A 20369-nucleotide genomic window follows, 5' to 3' on the forward strand; every position below is an offset into this window, starting at 1 on the left:
CTAGATGGAGATATGTAACTGACCATTGGAAAAATAAGTCCAAAGTTTTTAAGGGAAGTAGAAAAGTTCTGACAGAGGAACTAGTCAAGACCTCTGTACTCACCCCCATGAGGGGATTTATCCTTGTTAATGTAGTGGAGAACTCCTGGGGGGAAAAGACAACTGTCAAGAGTGGTATCTACTTGGAATGTATGGGATTTATGTTAATTTAGTCAATATAGATCCTAAAGGATTGGTAGGACAGGACTTAGAGGTGTGAGACCCAGAAAAGATATATTTGTCATGTGGAGAACAAATTAATTACTTCTGGAAACATAAGCTTATGTGTGTAGTAAGTTACTTAGGATATAAATAAGTAATTGCAAATAGTGATTCTGTATGTAACAAAATACATTCTGTATGTAACAAAATACATTCTGTATGTAACAAAATGTGTTTCTGTATTTCATCGCACAGTACATATTGTAACTAAGGTTTTACCTCTTTCCCTACAGTGCTTTTTCCTGCTTAGGAAAATTCTTAAGTTGCAAAAGCAAGATAGAAGTTCTCTGGCAAAAAACAAAATATGAGACAGTTCTGACATAAACATACCTTATTATCACATGTATAGCTGACACAACTTGGATGTGAATAATCGAAGAGGAATTATTTTCACGGATAAAGAGTAAATACTAAAATTTATGCCATCAGTCATGACTCAATATTTCTGCAAGTCAAAACAGGCAAAACAGAAAAAGATTGGTTTTTGAACTAATTATTCTAGACTCCTCATACCACAGAATATCTCCAGTTTTCTCACCTACTGTTCAAACTCAAGAACTTTCATATACATTAAAAATGAATTTCAATTTCCTCTTTGAAGGTGGGATTATCATCTTTTCATCAGCATCTCTATGTTGGTGGTCTTCCTTTTGTTCCACCAGAGCTATCTGCTTGCTCTGAATCAGTGCTCTCAGGTTTCCAATTGAATCTAGCCAGTAGGGAGGAAGCACAGACAGTAAACTGCAAGAATAAGGTCAGCATATTTATTCTTCTGGCTTCCCCCTCTGAAAGTTCACCTCTAGCTGTCTGTTGCCTTCCTGGGAAGTCACTATTCCTCTCACAGTGGCCTACTCTACATGACTCACTTTTGCATGTTCTGATAATCTTTCCTTTCTCTTGTTGCTTTGGGTCTACAGATTGTAACAGCTCTACAGCCCTAGATTTATACCATGGCCCATCCATACCCTTTTAATTGAAGATTTTGTTATAATCTCTAGTGCTATTTCTAAAAGAACTACACGTTATGAGAAGTGAACTAGAATTTCCATTGACTAAAAAACACTTCATATTGTGGCTTATTACTTAAATTAGCTATATTTTAAAGGGTATGCTCTTTCTTTTTGATAGAATCACAGATTTTTACTGTGGACATCTGCTTTAGAGATCATTCCGGTCTACCTTGTCTTTAACAAATGAGAAAGTGATTTGGACATGGACATGTGACCCACTGTGTTCTTCCTCTTTTGCCAGAGTTCTTTACTCTTCAGCCATCCCTCTTTTGTTTCTGTCAAGGCTTCTCCATTCACTTTGTTCAGAGAATAATTCTTATCCTTCTTATAGTGTCTCTGGTTCTTTGATGGCTCACATAGAAGTGGGGACCTGGGATTCTCACTAAAGACTTAAAATTTATCCATGTTTTCAGTCACATGTTTTCTCTTGACTTCCAAAAAAATTTTTTCTTAAGATTTTTATTTTTAAGTAATCTCTACACTCAACGTGGGGCTCAAATTCACAACCTTGAGATCAAGAATAGCATGGGCTACAGACTGAGCCAGCCAGGCACCCTTCCTGCCCTATAAAATTGGTCCTCCTATTGCTGAACCTTTCTGATGGTCTTTGGATCAATTCAGCTGAGATTCCCCCACTGAAGGCAGTTAGGGCTCAACTTTCTGATTACGGGGTCAGTGCTAGTTACAACTTGCTCTGTGAAACAAATTTTAGAGGTTTAAAATAGCACTAGTGACTACACAGCTTCTGTGACATAGGAGTTCTGAATTGGCTCAGTTGGAGAGCCCGAGTTCTGGCTCAGAATTCATTAAGCTATTATAATCAGATGCAGCTCAAACTGGAAAAATGAGGACTAGAGCAGTTGGGGATTAGCTAGGCATCTCTCCCTAGGAGACTTTCCCTCAGACTTCTCCATGTGATCTCTCTCTTTGGGCTAGTTTGGGCTTTCTCACAGCATGGCTGCCTTGGAGTACTTAGGCTTCTTACATGGTAGTTGAAGACTTCAAGGGTGAGAATTGCACTCAGCAAAGTATAAGCTGTATCACTTTTTATGGCTTTGTTTGAAAGACATATAGCATCATTCTACCATACTCTTTTGACTGAAACATTCACAAAAGCCCATTCACTGTCAGGGGGCAGGATAGATACCCCACCTCTTGATGGGAGGGGTATCAAAATCATGTAAGAAGAACATATGGGATGGAAGATATTGTTGCAGCCATTTTGAGGAAATAGAACAGTAGCATAACTTCTCCATCTAATTTTTTGTATAACCAAAGAGTTTTTAAATTATGACATACATATGTCATAAATTATGACATCATACCTGGATGACTCAGTCAATTAAGCATCCGACTTAGGCTCACGTCATGATCTCACCGTTCGTGGGTTCGAGCTCCGTGTCGGGAGCTGTGCTGATGGCTCAGAGCCTGTGCTGATGGCTCAGAGCCCGGAGCCTGCTTCAGATTCTGTGTCACCTTTTCTCTGTGCCCCTCCCCTGCTCACACTGTCTGTCTGTCTGTCTCAAAAATTAAATAAACATTAGAAAAAAATTTTAACAAAAATAAATTATGAAATACATCAGTAATACAAAAAAGATACAGAGAATAATATAATAAACACTCTTGTATTCACCACCTTGCTTTGGAAATAAAATATTTCAAGTAGTTAAAACCCTCTCTGCTTACATTCTCTTCCTTTTTCAAACAGATAAACATTGTCTTGAATTGGACATTTATTATTATTAGGCCTGTCTTTATGCTTTTAATACATGTACATGACAGCTCAGACCCTGGGCCTGCTTCAGATTCTGTGTCTCTCTGCCCCTCCCCCATTTGTGCTCTGTCTCTATCAAAAATAAATAAGTGTAAAAAAAATACATGTATTTCTAAAAATAGCAAACAACTTTGATGTCTTTTTAAGGTTTATATAACATGATTCTCTATAATATTGAAATTTATGTTTTAACTCAATTTTTTTTCTGAGATTTATTTATGTTACTATATAACTCTAGTATAAACTCTCTTAAAGGTTCATATGGTAAATATGTTTTCTGGACAAGCGATATCTTGCAACTTTTCATTGTACAGTTGTAATACAAAAGCAGCTCTATTCAATATGTAAATGAATGATGTGACTGTGTTCTCTTTTTTTTTTTTTTTGAGAGAGAGAGAGAGTGCATGAGTTGGGGAGAGGGACAGAGTGGGGAGAGAGAGAATCTCAAGCAGTCTCCATGCCTAGCATGGAACCCAAAATGGGGCTCATTTCCACAAGCCTGGGATCATGACATGGGCCAAAATCAAGAGTTGGATGCTCAACAGACTGAGCCACCTAGACATGGCTCAGTGTGCCTATGTTCTGATTAAACTTTATTTTATAAAAATAAATTCAGAGTGCAGCATTGCTTACCTAAGCCCTAATATAACAATTATAACACTACAGATATCTCGTGTTCCCTAAAACTTACTCTAGGTTATAACCCATCTCCAACCCCATCCCTATCATACTCCTCTGCCTTAAGAAGTTTTGAGCAACACTGACTTAGGAATAAAATTGGCAGATTTGCTAAATTTTGATTTGTGGGAAGCCTCACTTGACTCTTGTTTTCATCTTTTATTCTTGAGGATAAAGGTCAGCAAATTCCTATCTTTAGACCCCTCTAGCCACCATCTTTTGAACTTGACCTGGCGCTTTCTTACCATGCCTTCTCTGCCTAGAACATTTATGTCAAGATTTCCCTCAAATGCCATTTCTTCCAGGCTGCCTTTCCTGATACTCCCCAGTTGAAGGAAATGCTTCTCCTGTATTCTCATACTTAGATCATGTCTCTACTCTTAACACTTAACTCAGAGCTGTAATTATTTGTTTGCATGACTGTCTTGCCCCATTAAATTTTTTATTCCCTAGAGGACAAGGAGTCAGTCTCATTATCTTTGTTTCCAACACAAAATTCAGTGCGTGGTACCTAGATATATTTAATAAGTGGTTGTTGAAGGATGGAAGGGAGGGAGGGAGGAATTAGAGTCTATTCAGGTATCTAATTGGAACAAAAAACAAATTTGTGTAATCTGTAGGCCTCTAAATATGGAGATTCCTCTTTCTTCATCATTCTATACCAATTTACCATAGAGCATTTCTTCATGCCCTCCTACCTCTTCTTTGCAGGGAGGCAGATAAATCATGTATTCTTTTATACAGATAAGTACAATTTTTACTAGAAAAAACTTTGCTGTACATTTTCTTATAATCTAAATTACCAGGTTTTAAGAGGTTAAACAGCTTTAAAACTATTGCTATTTATGACGGACAAGAAAATTGACATAATCAAAAAATAGATTTTTCTCTAGAATAGTACAGAGAGAGAAAATACAGTGTTTCAATCTCATTAATATAATGTTTAATTTGCTATTAGGATTTACTGCCTGTGAAGGGGAAAACTTATTAACATAAACACTTTCTACAGTAGGGTGTTTCCCCCCATTTTCCAGTTGAAAACACATGTTGATGCTATTTTGCTGATTTGCCTGAGCAAGAAACCCTTTGTAATTGATCCATATCCATTTAGTAATTAGTTTGTTTAATGTAGGTTTAATGAAATTGCATAGCATAGGGGCACTTGGGTGGCTCAGTTGGTTAAGCATCTGACTTCGGCTCCAGTCATGATCTCACAGTTCATGAGTTTGAGCCCCATGTCAGGCTCTGTGTTGACAGTTCAGAGCCTGGAGCCTGCTTCAGATTATGTGTCTCCTTCTCTCTCTGCCCCTCCCCCACATAACACTCTGTCTCTCAAAAATAAATAAGAACGTTAAAAAATTTTTTCTTAAAGTGTGTATTATAATGGAAAGATCATGGGCTCCAAAATCAGGGACACTTGAATTTGAACCTGCAATCTGCTAATTACCAGTGTCATAGCTTTGGGCAACTTAATTAATTTCTCCGAGCCTTGATTTCTGTATCCAAAATACAAAGCACCGCAAGAAACAAATGAGACAAAGTCTCATTGAGTAGGCACTTTGTTTTTGTCACAATACCTGAATGCATTCTGTCAATAGAATTTATGCTGGTTTTCAAATGATTCTGTTGGTGATTTGAGATAATAAAGAAATTGTAATGGGAAGCACTGTTGTCATTTTAAATCCATTTATGGATTTATGTTTATGAGCTTGAGGAAGCTCTTTCTGATAGGGTTCTCGTCAGCTCAAGATGGAGATGAATTATGAAGTGCTAACTTTGCTTGGCAAATTTACATATATCTAAATTATTATTGTGTTTCATTAGTTCAACAAATAAATCATAATACTTACAAGGCACTTTAAGGTTTCTAGCCTCTTGTGAAATCCCAGAGGATTTCCAAAACTCAGAAAGATCTACGGTTTGCTTTCTCTCTTCTCATTCCCAGAATCCAAATTTAAAATCTAAAACATAACTTTGCAAAGCCAAAAAAAAATCACAAAACAATTGCAAAAATATTTACAGTGATATAACATTCTCATTTTCTACCTGGTACCTAAAATGATGTTTAAAACATACAAATAAACCAAATATATCTAATGTACTCCCTACAAAACTATACTATTAAAATTGTATTTTATAAAGTTTCCATACAGTGAGGAATTTTGTTATTACCTTTAGGTTGTTGAAAGAGGTTTTTTTTGTTTTGTTTGTTTTTTAGAGAGAGAGAGAGAGGGTGCAAGTGAGCAAGGGGCAGAGAGAGAGAGAGAGAGAGAGAGAGAGAGAATCCCACAAGAGGCACAGAAAGAAAAAGAGACAGAGAGTGAGAGAGAGAAGTGGGGCTCACCTGAAGAGGGGCTTATGTTTTACTTGAAGAGGGACACAAGCTTACCTGATGTAGGGCTCATGCTCATTGGATGCAGGACTCGAACTCACAAACCATGAGATCATGACCTGAGCCGAAGTCAGACGCTGAATTGACTGAGCCACACAGGCATCCAAAAGAGAGGGTTTTTTAAAAAGGATATTTAACCCAAGCCATCATTACCTTGATTCCAAAACCAGATAGAGACCCCAATAAAAAGAACTGTAGATCAATTTCCCTGATGAACATGGATATAAAAATCCTCAACAAGATATTAGCCAACTGGATCCAACAATACATTTAAAATTATTCACCATGACCAAGTGGGATTTATACCTGGGATACAGGGCTGATTCAATATCCACGAAACAATCAGTGTGATTCATCACATCAATAGAAGAAAGGACAAGAACCATATGATCCTCTCAATAGATGCAGAGAAAGCATTTGACAAAATACAGCATCTTTTCTTGATAAAAACCCTCAAATTAGGGATACAAGCATCATACCTCAAGATCATAAAAGCCATATACAAAAGACCCAACTCTAATATCATCCTTAATGGGGAAAAACTGAGAGCTTTCCCCCTAAAGTCAGGAATAAGTCAGGGATGTCCACTCTCACCACTGCTACTCAACATAGTATTGGAAGTCTTAGCCTCTGCAATCAGACAACACAAAGAAATAAAAGGCATCCAAATTGGCCAGGAGAAGGTCAAACTTTCACTCTTCGCAGATGACATGATACTGTATATGGAAAACCCAAAATATTCCACCAAAAACCTGCTAGAACTGATTCATAAATTCAGTAAAGTTTCAGGATATAAAACCAATGCACAGAAATTGGTTGCATTCCTATACACCAACAGTGAAGCAACAGAAAGAGAAATCAAGGAATCGATCCCATTTACAATTGCACCAAAACCCATAAAATACCTAGGAATAAATCTAACCAAAGAGGTGAAAAATCTATACACTGAAAACTATAGAAAGCTTATGAAAGAAATTGAGGAAGATACAAAAAAAAAAATGGAAAAACATTCCTTGCACCTGGATAGGAAGAACAAATATTGTTAAAATGTCAGTACTACCCAAAGCAATCTACATATTCAATGCAATCCCTATCAAAATAACACCAGCATTCTTCACAGAGCTAGAACAAATAATCCTAAAATTTGTATGGAACCAGAAAAGACCCCAAATAGCCAAAGCAATCTTGAAAAAGAAAACCAAAGCAGGAGGCATCACAATCAGACTTCAAGCTGTACTACAAAGCTGCAATCATCAAGAAAGTATGGTATTGGCACAAAAACAGACACTCAGATCAATGGAACAGAATAGAGAACCCAGAAATGGACCCACAAACGTATGGCCAACTAATCTTTGACAAAGCAGGAAAGAATATCTAATGGAATAAAGACAGTCTCTTCAGCAAGTGGTGCTGGGAAAACTGGACAGCGACATGCAGAAGAATGAACCTGGACCACTTTCTTACACCATACACAAAAATAAACTCAAAATGGATGAAAGATCTCAATGTAAGACAGGAAGCCATCAAAATCCTGGAGGAGAAAGCAGGCAAAAACCTCTTTGATCTTGGCCACAGCAATTTCTTACTCAACATGTCTCCAGAGGCAAAGGAAACAAAAGCAAAAATGAACTATTGGGACCTCATCAAAATAAGAAGCTTCTGCACAGCAAAGAAAACAATCAGCAAAACTAAAAGGCAACCGACAAAATGGGAGAAGATATTTGCAAATGACATGTCAGATAAAGGGTTAGTATCCAAAATCTGTAAATAACTTAACAAACTCAACACCCAAAAAACAAACAATCCAGTGAAGAAATGGGCAAAAGACATGAACAGACACTTCACCGAAGAAGACATCCAGATGGCCAACTGACACATGAAAAAATGCTCAACATCACTCATCATCAGGGAAATACAAATCAAAACTACAATGAGATACCACCTCACACCTGTCAGAATGGCTAACATTAACAACTCAGGCAACAACCGATGTTGGTGAGGATGCGGAGAAAGAGTATCTCTTTTGCATTGCTGGTGGGAATGCAATCTGGTGCAGCCACTCTGGAAAACAGTATGGAGGTTCCTCAAAAAATTAAAAGTAGAACTACCCTACGACCCAGCAATTGTACTACTAGGTATTTATCCAAGGGATACAAGTATGCTGTGTCGAAGGGACACATGCACCCCAAAGTTTATAGCAGCACTATCAACAGTAGCCAAAGTGTGGAAAGTATCCAAATGTCCATCGATGGATGAATGGATAAAGAAGGTATGGTATATATATACAATGGAGTAATACTCAATGACCACAAAGAATGAAATCTTCCCATTTGCAACTATGTAGATGGAACTAGAGGGTATAATGCTAAGTGTAATTAGTCAGTCAGAGAAAGACAAGTGTCACATGAGGACTTAAAGACACAGAACAGGGGCACCTGGGTGGCTCAGTCGGTTCAGCGTCCGACTTCAACTCAGGTTATGATCTCACAGCTCGTGGGTTTGAGCCCCGCGTTGGGCTCTGTGCTGACAGCTCAGACCCTGGAGCCTGCTTTGGATTCTGTGTCTCCCTCTCTCTCTGTCCCTCCCCCGTTTGTGCTCTGTCTCTCTCTCTCTCAAAAATAAGTTAGCATTAAAAAAATTAAAAAAAAATAAGACACAGAACAGATGAATGTAAGGGAAGGGAAGCAAAAATAATATAAAAATAGGGAGGGGGACAAAACATAAGACTCTTAAATATGGGGAACAGACAGAGGGTTACTGGAGGGGCTTTGGGAGGAGGAATGGGCTAAATGGGTAAGGGGGATTAAGGAATCTACCCCTGAAATTATTGTTGCACTATATGCTAATTTGGATGTAAATTAAAAAACATTAATTTTAAAAATGCGACAAAAAAAGGATATTTAGCTCACATATTTTCTTTTACAAACTACCATGAAGATTTTTTATTATGAACATTAATATAATTTATAGACTACAAAGAATTTTAGTGAAAGACTAGAGTAAGAGATAGCAGAGAGAGCTTTGAGCAAATTATAGTTTTTCTTGGCTATCAATTTCCTATCTGTAAATTGTAATGAGCAATAAAAGTAGTATTGGGTTAGAGTAAACCAATAGTTCTTAGCTCGTGGTGCAGTGGCTCATAGCTTAAGCTTTGGAGACGGCTTTGGAGTCAACTCTGTGAGGCAAGCCTCAGTTTTCTCAACTGTAATCATTTAGGTACCTAATAGATTTATGGTAAGAATAAATGAGATATAATATGTAAGTACTTAACATGCTATTCAGTGAATATTGAGTATCATTAGCAGCAGCAACTATTGGCAGGACTCAGAAACAATTTATGTTTGAGTTTTTCATAATGATAATTAAGAATTTTTTCTTCATCAAGGACTCGTGATATACTTCCTATATTTGTTAGATTTTGTAGCACAACAAGCCACCCTAAAACTCACAGGCTTAAAAAAAACAGCCATTTATTTAACTCATAATTCTCAATGTTAACAATGTGGACTAGGCTCAGCTGAGCAGTTCTTCAGGTTTCAGATGATGGCTGGCTGATCTAGAATGGCCTGACTTGAAATGATCTGTCACTGCACCATTAGGGTCTAGCCTGGACTTGTTCACATAGTGAATGTGCAGGGTTCTGAGAAAGCCAGTGGAGCCCTGCAAGGCCTCTTGAGGCCTAGGCTTAGAATTGGCACAATGTCAATTCATCAGTATTGACCAAAGCAAGTCAAAAAGCCAGCCCAAATTCAAGGAGAGAAAAAATGGACTCTTCTTCTTGACAGGAGGAGCTGCAAAGACTCATAAAGGGGTAGGGAGGGAAATAATTATGGCCATTTTTGTAATTAATCTAAATCTAAATCTAATCACCATCTCCTACTAATCCTAGAAGTAATATTTATCCATTGGTATACTTTTCTAGCATTAGTAAGCTTATCAATCTATTTTTCATAATCCTCCAATCTCTCATTCTACCACAGATTGTGGTATTTGTTTTAAATTCATAGCAATAAAAAATGTTTTTAAAAACATCACAACAGGGGCACCTGGGCAGCTCAGTTGGCTAAGCATCCCATGTTGGCTCAGGTCATGATCTCGCGATTCGATTCGTGGGTTCGAGCACGGTGTCAGACTCTGTGCTGACAGCTCAGAGCCTGGAGCCTGCTTTGGATTCTGTGTCTCCCTCTCTCTATGCCCTTCCCCTTCTCACGCTATGTCTCTCTCACACAAATAAACAAACATTTAAAAACATTAAAAAGAATATCACAACAATGCTTAGTTTCTTAAAACTTACCACAAGTCCCAGGAGAATGAACTAAAAATAAAAAGACTGATAATGTTGAGTGTTAACAAGAGTAAAGAGCAACTGGGACTTTCATACCATGCAGGTGGGAATGCAAATTGATTCAACCAAATTTGAAACCTGGGCAGTTTCTACCTACCCACCCTAAGAGCAATTCCACTCATAGGTATATATGCAATAAAAATTAGTGCATATGTCCAATAAGAAATGTGCAAGAATGTTTGTAGTAGCCTTAGTTATAATAGCTCCAGGTTGGAAACCACCGAAATATCTATACATATGAGAATGAATGAACAAATTGTAATATATTTATACCATGGAATACTACAGAGCAATAAAAAAGAATGGACTATTAATATATGCCACACATGAATGAATCTCAAAAAAATTATGCTGAGTAAATGAAGGCAGGCACAAAAAGCATATGCTATATGTCTCCTTATATAAAACACAAGAAAATGCAAATTTAATTCATAGTGTTAGAAGTCAAAACTTTGGGGAGTGAAGGAATTGGCAATGTTGACTGAGAAAACGTCTGGGTAGGAGGAACTTCTCGGTGATAGTAATATTCTATATTGTGATCTGGGTAGTGGCCACAGGCGGGTTTATATATGGAAAAATTACTTCTGATGTGTTCATTTTATGTATATCAAATGTTTGTATTATACCTACACTCACATAGTTATATGGATATCCTTCTTTATTTTTATTTTTTTTAATGTTTATTTATTTTTTGAGACAGAGACAGAGCATGAGCAGGGGAGGGGCAGAGAGAGAGGGAGACACAGAATCTGAAACAGGCTCCAGGCTCCGAGTCGTCAGCACAGAGCCCGACGCGGGGCTCGAACTCACGAACTGTGAGATTATGACCTGAGTCTAAGTCGGGCGCTTAACCGACTGAGCCACGCAGGTGCCCCTGGATATCCTTCTTAGAAAAAGTGGACTTCTTATTTCTATGGGTAATACAAATGAAAATGTGAATTCTACCCCAGGCTTCAGAGTTGATCTGTAGAGAGAAATTAAAAAACCTTCTGCTTTTCTCTCTCCTTTTTCAGAGATTTATTAGGGAGAAATCCCAGTATAAGAGTTTGATCTGGTCAAAGGTAAAGAAAAGCAAAATTTAAAAGCTTCTGTAGGTTCTGCGATTAAGGATATTGATGAGAGGTTGGTTGTTCTGTATTTTGGGGAAGGTATGGTGGTGTGTGCACAAGCATATGTGTGTGAATGCGTGTGACCATGTGTGTGCACATGTTGTGTGCACACATGTGATGCATGTATGTGTGCCCACGAGTGTCTATGAGGGTGCATGTGTGTTTTCTACTAGATTCCCATAGGGGGAGCTAGGAGGCATAGCTTTCCTGTAAAATAGCAAAAGTGTATGCTCTAAGTTCCCAAATTCTGCTGAAGATCCTGAGTACTATTATTCTAGATATAACAATGCAATTTTGGGGAAATGTTTACCTTCAAGTGAATTGCTCTAGGTGGAAGTGGGGCACAAGGTACAGAGCCTAGGACCAGTACATCACTCTAAAGTAGGGTTAGAATCTCAGTGTGAAGGTAAATGGAGGGGATCTCTGAGGCAAAGTGACCTTTGAAGGAGGGTGATGGAAGGAAGTCTAGGAACTATGCTGCTCTGTCAAGGGGACACTTATTTCTATTTTTTGGACCATGTAGCGTCTGGTTCTATGTTTTTTCCTACATTTTGATTCATTCTAGCTTTCTCCGAATTCTTCAGAAAAACATAGTACCCATTCTGCAGCCTTATGTTAGGGGTGTTGTGGGGACAGTGGCAAGGGAATTAAGAGACAAGGCAGTAAACGGAAGAGCAGCCTTACCATCTCTGAGGTCAGTGTAACTGGAACCACAGGGTATAGAGAGGGAGGACAGTGATCCTAGAAATTATGAGGCCACCAGGAGTGAAGTGAATTGAACCCCACTATGTGACAACAGAGAAGCTGCTGCAACATAGACAAATGCAGGTGGGGGTGGGAGACAAACTCCCTGAGGTAAGGCAGGGCTGGGAAAGATGAGGGAGAATGAGCAGACACTTGGCTCACAGTGTGATTTTGGATCTTTGATAAAGAGACTAAATGACATGTGAATTAGTAGATCATAAAGAAAGCGACCTATTGGATTTTTTACCATATTTTGAAACATCCCATGCGTGTTTCAATTTTAAAATGCGTGACAATTTTAAAAAGTCGAAATAAAGAGCTAAAATGCATTTGCATTTAGCTTACTGTTATCATGAAAGTATGAGAACAAATTGAAACAAGGTACAAATTTTAAAGAGTGGGGTTATACTTAAAGTATATTCCTTGAGGATTTAAATTATTCCAAATTATTCATAGATCAGTGGGGGAAATCATGGATTATAAATAAATGTGGTTTAAATTGTGCATATCTTCACCAACATTATCCATAGTCAGCAAATAGGCTAAATACATTTTAATTGTCAAAAATGACAAAAGAAACTCAACAAGAGTAAATTTAATTGAGACAGGGGCTTGCCTTTGTCAGATTTTGTATTCAGTAATTTCAACAAAACAACCCTTAAAATATTACTGGAAGATTTTTATATGTCCCATAGTCTTGGAATGTTAGTAAAAATAGAATGTATTCTCCTGAATGTCTCCTTTGAAGCAGAAAGTCCAATCAGGCTAATACTAAATGTAGCATGATTTCCTTCTATCTTTTCTGGGCTCAGTCCTAATCCATATGTAGTGATAAAGATGGTAACTCTGAATGTGGCCCCATTTTGGAGCAGTCAATTCAACCATGGTCATTAAAGCATCCAGACCTATATGGTCATTGTATCTGCTACTGTGTATGGAACCAGTTTATTATTTTCTGTTAAATTATTTGCAGAATTCCTGAAGTTTTTTTTTTCCTATCCTCATTAGTAGGCATTTATTTGTGGCTCAAAAATACTTGAATGCTTCAGATATTGTATTAGTTTGCTAGGGTTGCCATAACAAAATACCACAAACTAGGTGGCTTAAACAACAGAAATTTATTTTCTCACAGTTTGTACGCTTGAAGTCCACGTTCAAGGTGCTCTTGAATCAACCAGGTTTGATTCTCCTGTGGCCATTCTTCGTGGCTTGCAGATGGCCACCTAGTGGCTTTGTCTTCACATGGTCTTTTCTCTGTACATGTGCATTCCTAATGCCTTTCCCTCTTATAAGGATATCATTCATATCAATTAGGGTCCTACCCATATGACCTGCTTGACCTTAGTTACTTCTTGAAAGGCTGTGTCTTCAAATACAGTCATATTGGGGGTTATGACTTCAACATGAATTTTGAGGAGAGAGGGACATAATTGAGTTCACAGGATATTGCCACACTCATGAACTTGATGTTTATCATTACCCACTTGCCTTTTAAGATTGCAACTTACTGCTAATTATAAACAACAAAATACCTTAAGTAAAGGATGAATTGCTATTGGAAAAAACCTTGGAACTAATTTAGGGATTTTAAAGTTTACTTCAGCCAGGTAGAACCTCAGATTGCTAAGAGCTGAAAGAATTATAACCAGATGTTGAATATTAATCTTAGAAAATTCAGTTATCTTAAATGTTAGTAAAACCATTGGCAAATAAATAACAAAAACAACTGTGAGAAAGAATGTAATGACCTGATCTTTTTTGCTTTGCAAATCTAAGAAAATCTAGATGAGATATTTTTCAGAACTTTTCCTTTTAATGAATCATGTTAAACCCTAAAATACCTAAAGAATTTTGCTTTCTAAAGCTAAATAGTTAAGATGTACTTTCCTTAAAAGAGCAAAGAACTCAAAAATGTAAATAAATAAGTTCTAAAAATATGTAATGAGAGAAGAAAGAACTTTGTATATATGACCTAAAGAGATAGAAATGATACGTATGTTTTAAGAATAGCTATTTTTTTAGAAAATGAGGAAAGAGTACTGAGATAAATCATGTTAAAAGATGATTGCTGCTCTGATTTGGCTTTCCTACTTTTGAAATAAACATGGCATGGATGCCAGAGAAGAAGCCTGTGGTTTTTCTGAAAATCTGGAGTGGCTCTTGTGTGCTGGCAAGTTTGGTGTGCTTGTTCTCAGAGAAATTCTTCCTATTTTGACAGTCCAAACCCTTAATTAGAGTTTAAAATATGATATTATAATCCCATAAAGCTATAGATATAAAAGACACTTTAAGTTTGCTTTTAAAATTAAAGGTAGACAAGAGTTGGTTTTTTGAAAAAATAAACAAAATTGACAAACCTCTAGCCAGGCTTCTCAAAAAGAAAAGGAAGATGACCCAAATAGATAAAATCACGAATGAAAATGGAATTATTACAACCAATCCCTCAGAGATACAAACAATTATCAGGGAATACTATGAAAAATTACATGCCAACAAATTGGACAACCTGGAAGAAATGGACAAATTCCTAAACATCCACACTCTTCCAAAACTCAATCAGGAGGAAATAGAAAGCTTGAACAGACCCATAACCAGCGAAGAAATTGAATCAGTTATCAAAAATCTCCCAACAAATAAGAGACCAGAACCAGATGGCTTCCCAGGGGAGTTCTACCAGACGTTTAAAGCAGAGATAATACCTATCCTTCTCAAGCTATTCCAAGAAATAGAAAGGGAAGGAAAACTTCCAGACTCATTCTATGAAGCCAGTATTACTTTGATTCCTAAACCAGACAGAGACCCAGTAAAAAAAGAGAACTACAGACCAATATCCCTGATGAATATGGATGCAAAAATTCTCAGTAAGATACTAGCAAATCGAATTCAACGGCATATAAAAAGAATTATTCACCATGGTCAAGTGGGATTCATTCCTGGGATGCAGGGCTGGTTCAACATTCGCAAATCAATCAACGTGATACATCACATTAACAAAAAAAAAAAAAAAAAAGAGAAGAACCATATGATCCTGTCAATCGATGCAGAAAAGGCCTTTGACAAAATCCAGCACCCTTTCTTAATAAAAACCCTTGAGAAAGTTGGGATAGAAGGAACATACTTAAAGATCATAAAAGCCATTTATGAAAAGCCCACAGCTAACATCATCCTCAATGGGGAAAAACTGACAGCTTTTTCCCTGAGATCAGGAACACGACAGGGATGCCCACTCTCACCACTGTTGTTTAACATAGTGTTGGAAGTTCTAGCATCAGCAATCAGACAACAAAAGGAATTCAAAGGCATCAAAATTGGCAAAGATGAAGTCAAGCTTTCACTTTTTGCAGATGACATGATATTATACATGGAAAATCCGATAGACTCCACCAAAAGTCTGCTAGAATTGATACATGAATTCAGCAAAGTCGCAGGATACAAAATCAATGTACAGAAATCAATTGCATTCTTATACACTAACAATGAAGCAACAGAAAGACAAATAAAGAAACTGATCCCATTCACAATTGCACCAAGAAGCATAAAATACCTAGGAATAAATCTAACCAAAGATGTAAAAGATCTGTATGCTGAAAACTATAGAAAGCTTATGAAGGTAATTGAAGAAGATATAAAGAAATGGAAAGACATTCCCTGCTCATGGATTGGAAGAATAAATATTGTCAAAATGTTAATACTACCCAAAGCTATCTACACATTCAATGCAATCCCAATCAAAATTGCACCAGCATTCTTCTCGAAACTAGAACAAGCAATCCTAAAATCCATATGGAACCACAAAAGGCTCTGAATAACCAAAGTAATTTTGAAGAAGAAGACCAAAGCAGGAGGCATCACAATCCAAGACTTTAGCCTCTACTACAAAGCTGTAATCATCAAGACAGCATGGTATTGGCACAAAAACAGACACATAGACCAATGGAATAGAATAGAAACCCCAGAACTAGACCCACAAACATATGGCCAACTCATCTTTGACAAAGCAGGAAAGAACATCCAATGGAAAAAAGACAGTCTCTTTAACAAATGGTGCTGGGAGAACTGGACAGCAACATGCAGAAGGTTGAAACTAGAACACTTTCTCACACCATTCACAAAAATAAACTCAAAATGGAAAAAGGACCTGAATGTGGGACAGGAAACCATCAAAACCCTAGAGGAGAAAGCAGGAAAAGACCTCTCTGATCTCAGTCGTAGCAATTTATTACTGACACATCCCCAAAGACAAGGGAATTAAAAGCAAAAATGAACTATTGGCACCTCATGAAGATAAAAAGCTTCTGCACAGCAAAGGAAACAACCAACAAAACTAAAATGCAACCAATGGAATGGGAAAAGATATTTGCAAATGACATATCGGACAAAGGGCTAGTATCCAAAATCTATAAAGAGCTCACCAAACTCCACACCCGAAAAACAAATAACCCAGTGAAGAAATGGGCAGAAAACATGAATAGACACTTCTCTAAAGAAGACATCCAGATGGCCAGCAGGCACATGAAAAGATGTTCAACGTCGCTCCTTATCAGGGAAATACAAATCAAAACCAGACTCAGATATCACCTCACGCCAGTCAGAGTGGCCAAAATGAACAAATCAGGAGACTATAGATGCTGGAGAGGATGTGGAGAAACGGGAACCTTCTTGTACTGTTGCTGGGAATGCAAATTGGTGCAGCCGCTCTGGAAAGTAGTGTGGAGGTTCCTCAGAAAATTAAAAATAGACCTACCCTATGAGCCAGCAATAGCACTGCTAGGAATTTACCCAAGGGATACAGGAGTACTGATGCATAGGGGCACTTGTACCCCAATGTTTATAGCAGCACTCTCAACAATAGTCAATTTATGGAAAGAGCCTAAATGCCCATCAACTGATGAATGGATAAAGAAATTGTGGTTTATATACACAATGGAGTACTACGTGGCAATGAGAAAAAATGAAATATGGCCTTTTGTAGCAACGTGGATGGAACTGGAGAGTGTGATGCTAAGTGAAATAAGCCATACAGAGAAAGACAGATACCATATGGTTTCACTCTTATGTGGATCCTGAGAAACTTAACAGAAACCCATGGGGGAGGGGAAGGAAAAAAAGAAAAGAGGTTAGAGTGGGAGATAGCCAAAGCATAAGAGACTGTTAAAAACTGAGAACAAACTGAGGGTTGATGGGGGTGGGAGGGAGGGGAGGGTGGGGGATGGGTATTGAGGAGGGCACCTTTTGGGATGAGCACTGGGTGTTGTATGGAAACCAATTTGACAATAAATTTCATATATTAAAAAAAAACAAAAAAAAATAAAATTAAAGGTAGAAAAATTTGCAATCTGTTCATTTTGCAAGCATGGATAACCACAGGTTTTATCCACTGTAAATATTTTAATTTTCCTGGAAAATTCATCTATTTTTGTTTTTGCTGTTTAATGATATTTTCTGAGAGAAAAAAAAAATGTTTATATACCAGTATGTCTAACTTTAATGGTTTCTAGAATGGCTTATAAAAAAAGAAAGAAAGAAAGAAAGTCTTTCCCCCACTCCCTCTTCTGACATTGGTAAATAAATGCCCTTCAATGATATAAAGCAGTGATAAAAATCTGTTGAAGTAACCACAGAACCCCCGTTATGATAAGTATGTTCTAAAGACAACTTTTTAGGAGAAAATTTAGAGAATATTGTTGTAATTTCTATTGAGGTCCAGAAAGATAAATATGATTTTAAATAGTCAAAGAATCAGAATTGGTCAGTTTTAAAACAGAAATTATTTTCTTTCTCATCCCCAAAGTTTTTCATTTGTCTTTTATTATCTTTAGTACCTAGGCAATACATATTCATTGTAGAAATTAGAGATAAACAGAATGGGGGAAAATCACTTGAATTTCTACCATCTCTTAGAAAAAAACACTGTGAATTTTTTTTTTTGAAAGAGAGAGAGAGAGAGAGAAAGGGCTCAAGTGAGCAAAGGGCAGAAGGAGAGAGAATCCCAAGGTGGGGGGAGAGAGAGGGAGAGAGAGAGAGAGAAGTGGGGCTCACCCAAAGTGGGGCTCATGTCCACCAGAAGCGGGGCTCAAGCTCACCTGATGCAGGACTCGAACTCACAAACCATGAGATCATGACCCGAGCTGAAGTCAGATGCTTAACTGATTAGCCACCCAGGTGCCCCACCACTGTGAATTTTTTAATATAAATACTCTAGTCATTTTTCTATGTGTATGTAATGTTTACTTAACACTTAACAGAATAACCTGAACAATGTTTGTTATTATATAGAGATCTATTTTGATGTTTTTGATGGTTTTCCATAATATCTATTGAATGGATAACATATTTAACAAACTCCCAATGGTGGATATTTGGGAAGCTTCTAAGTTTTGCTCGTATAAAAAATACCAACATGAACACACACATGCACACATACGCATATCTATAGCTATATCTGTATATTTACATATCTATCCCTGTCTATCCTTATAAGTGATAAATGATATTTGTTTAGAATAAGTTCCTAGATATATATTCACTGGATTAAAGAACATGCATATTTTGAAAGGTAGAAGCCCTCTTAATCAAAGAGATAAAAGCTGGTAAATGGCCTATTAATCAAAATAGGTGGTTAAAGAGGGAAGTCATAAAAATATTATGTATATTATTATATATATTTATACACACAGACAAGCATATATATGTATAAAATCTATACATATATCTTAAGTATTTTACTTAGAAAATATAAATTACAAATGTATTCATTCACCCATTTGAATGAAATTTTAAAATTTGTTTTTAGGTCAATGGAATTTATTGTTGTTGCTGTTGTTGACAATGGGACCCATGATTAAAGTTCCACATAATCTTTGTTGGATAAATGACATCTGCAATGAATTGTTTAGGGTTTTTAGTTTCCTTTTTTTTAAGGTGGGGCAAAAACTGAAAAAAATGTATATTCCTCCTCCTATATTTTGCTCCTAATTTCACATTTTTGTGTGTGTGGTATGTCTTTAGAATCTATCCAAAGCATTTCATTTAGTTTTCCCTGAAACATCTCTTTTTCTTTTCTTTTACATAATACGATTAAATAACATAATTGCAAAACAAGTACAATTGACATAAAAGTGTTAAAATAAAAAGCACTGACTCTTGATAAAAAGAAAATTCAAAATGTCAAGAGCATATCAAAGAGTAGCCTATAAAGCCTATAAAGTAGCTGGACTCAATGGGTCCAGGCCATCAGTGTGTTTTATAGAAAGAATACAGTGTCAGTTTATCTAATAATTTAGTTAATTCAGGATTGGTTGAGAGAGTTTCTACTAAACTGCTTTCCAATAAAGTACCATTGACTTGCCCTCTTATCAGCAGTATATGAGGGCCTGTCTCCTTCCATTCTCGTTCTCAAACTTCAGTGGATATAAGAATCACTTACACAGCTTGTCAAAAATGCAGATTCTTAACACACTATTTTAACATATTCTGATTTGGGACAAGTCCCAAGAATTTGCAAAATATCAACCAAAGTGATCAGATCAAAATATTTAACTCAAGGATGAGATTTTATGATTCTAATTAACCCACAGTCTTCTAAAAAAATTTGGTTAAGGTAACAAAATAACTCATCTAGGTCATTTCTCCTCCTTGATTAATCCCTCCTTGATTAACTCTGGAGAGATAACTTTTTGGAAAAGAATTCTCTTGGTCTAGCTTTTCTGTGATAGAGATTTTGGCAATCTAAATATTCAGATTTATTTTAAAAAATTGAAAACTAGATATTTGAAAAATTTAAATGCATCTTAGCAGTAAGGAGTAGATCCTCTAAAAGCACACCAGGTAGGGTTTTTCAGAGTTGGATTAGGATTCAGAGGTAACTCAGATTCTTTTTTTTTTTTAATTTTTAAATTTGAGTATATTTGACATACAATATTTTGTTAGTTTCAGGTGTAAAACCTAGTGATTCAAGTTTTCTATATGTTATGCTATGCTCACCACAAGTGTAGCTGTCACCATACAATGCTATTATGATATCATTGACTATATTCCTTATGCTGTGATTTGTTCA

Source organism: Acinonyx jubatus, chromosome D4, assembly GCF_027475565.1.
Source record: "Acinonyx jubatus isolate Ajub_Pintada_27869175 chromosome D4, VMU_Ajub_asm_v1.0, whole genome shotgun sequence".
Classification (NCBI taxonomy): domain Eukaryota; kingdom Metazoa; phylum Chordata; class Mammalia; order Carnivora; family Felidae; genus Acinonyx; species Acinonyx jubatus.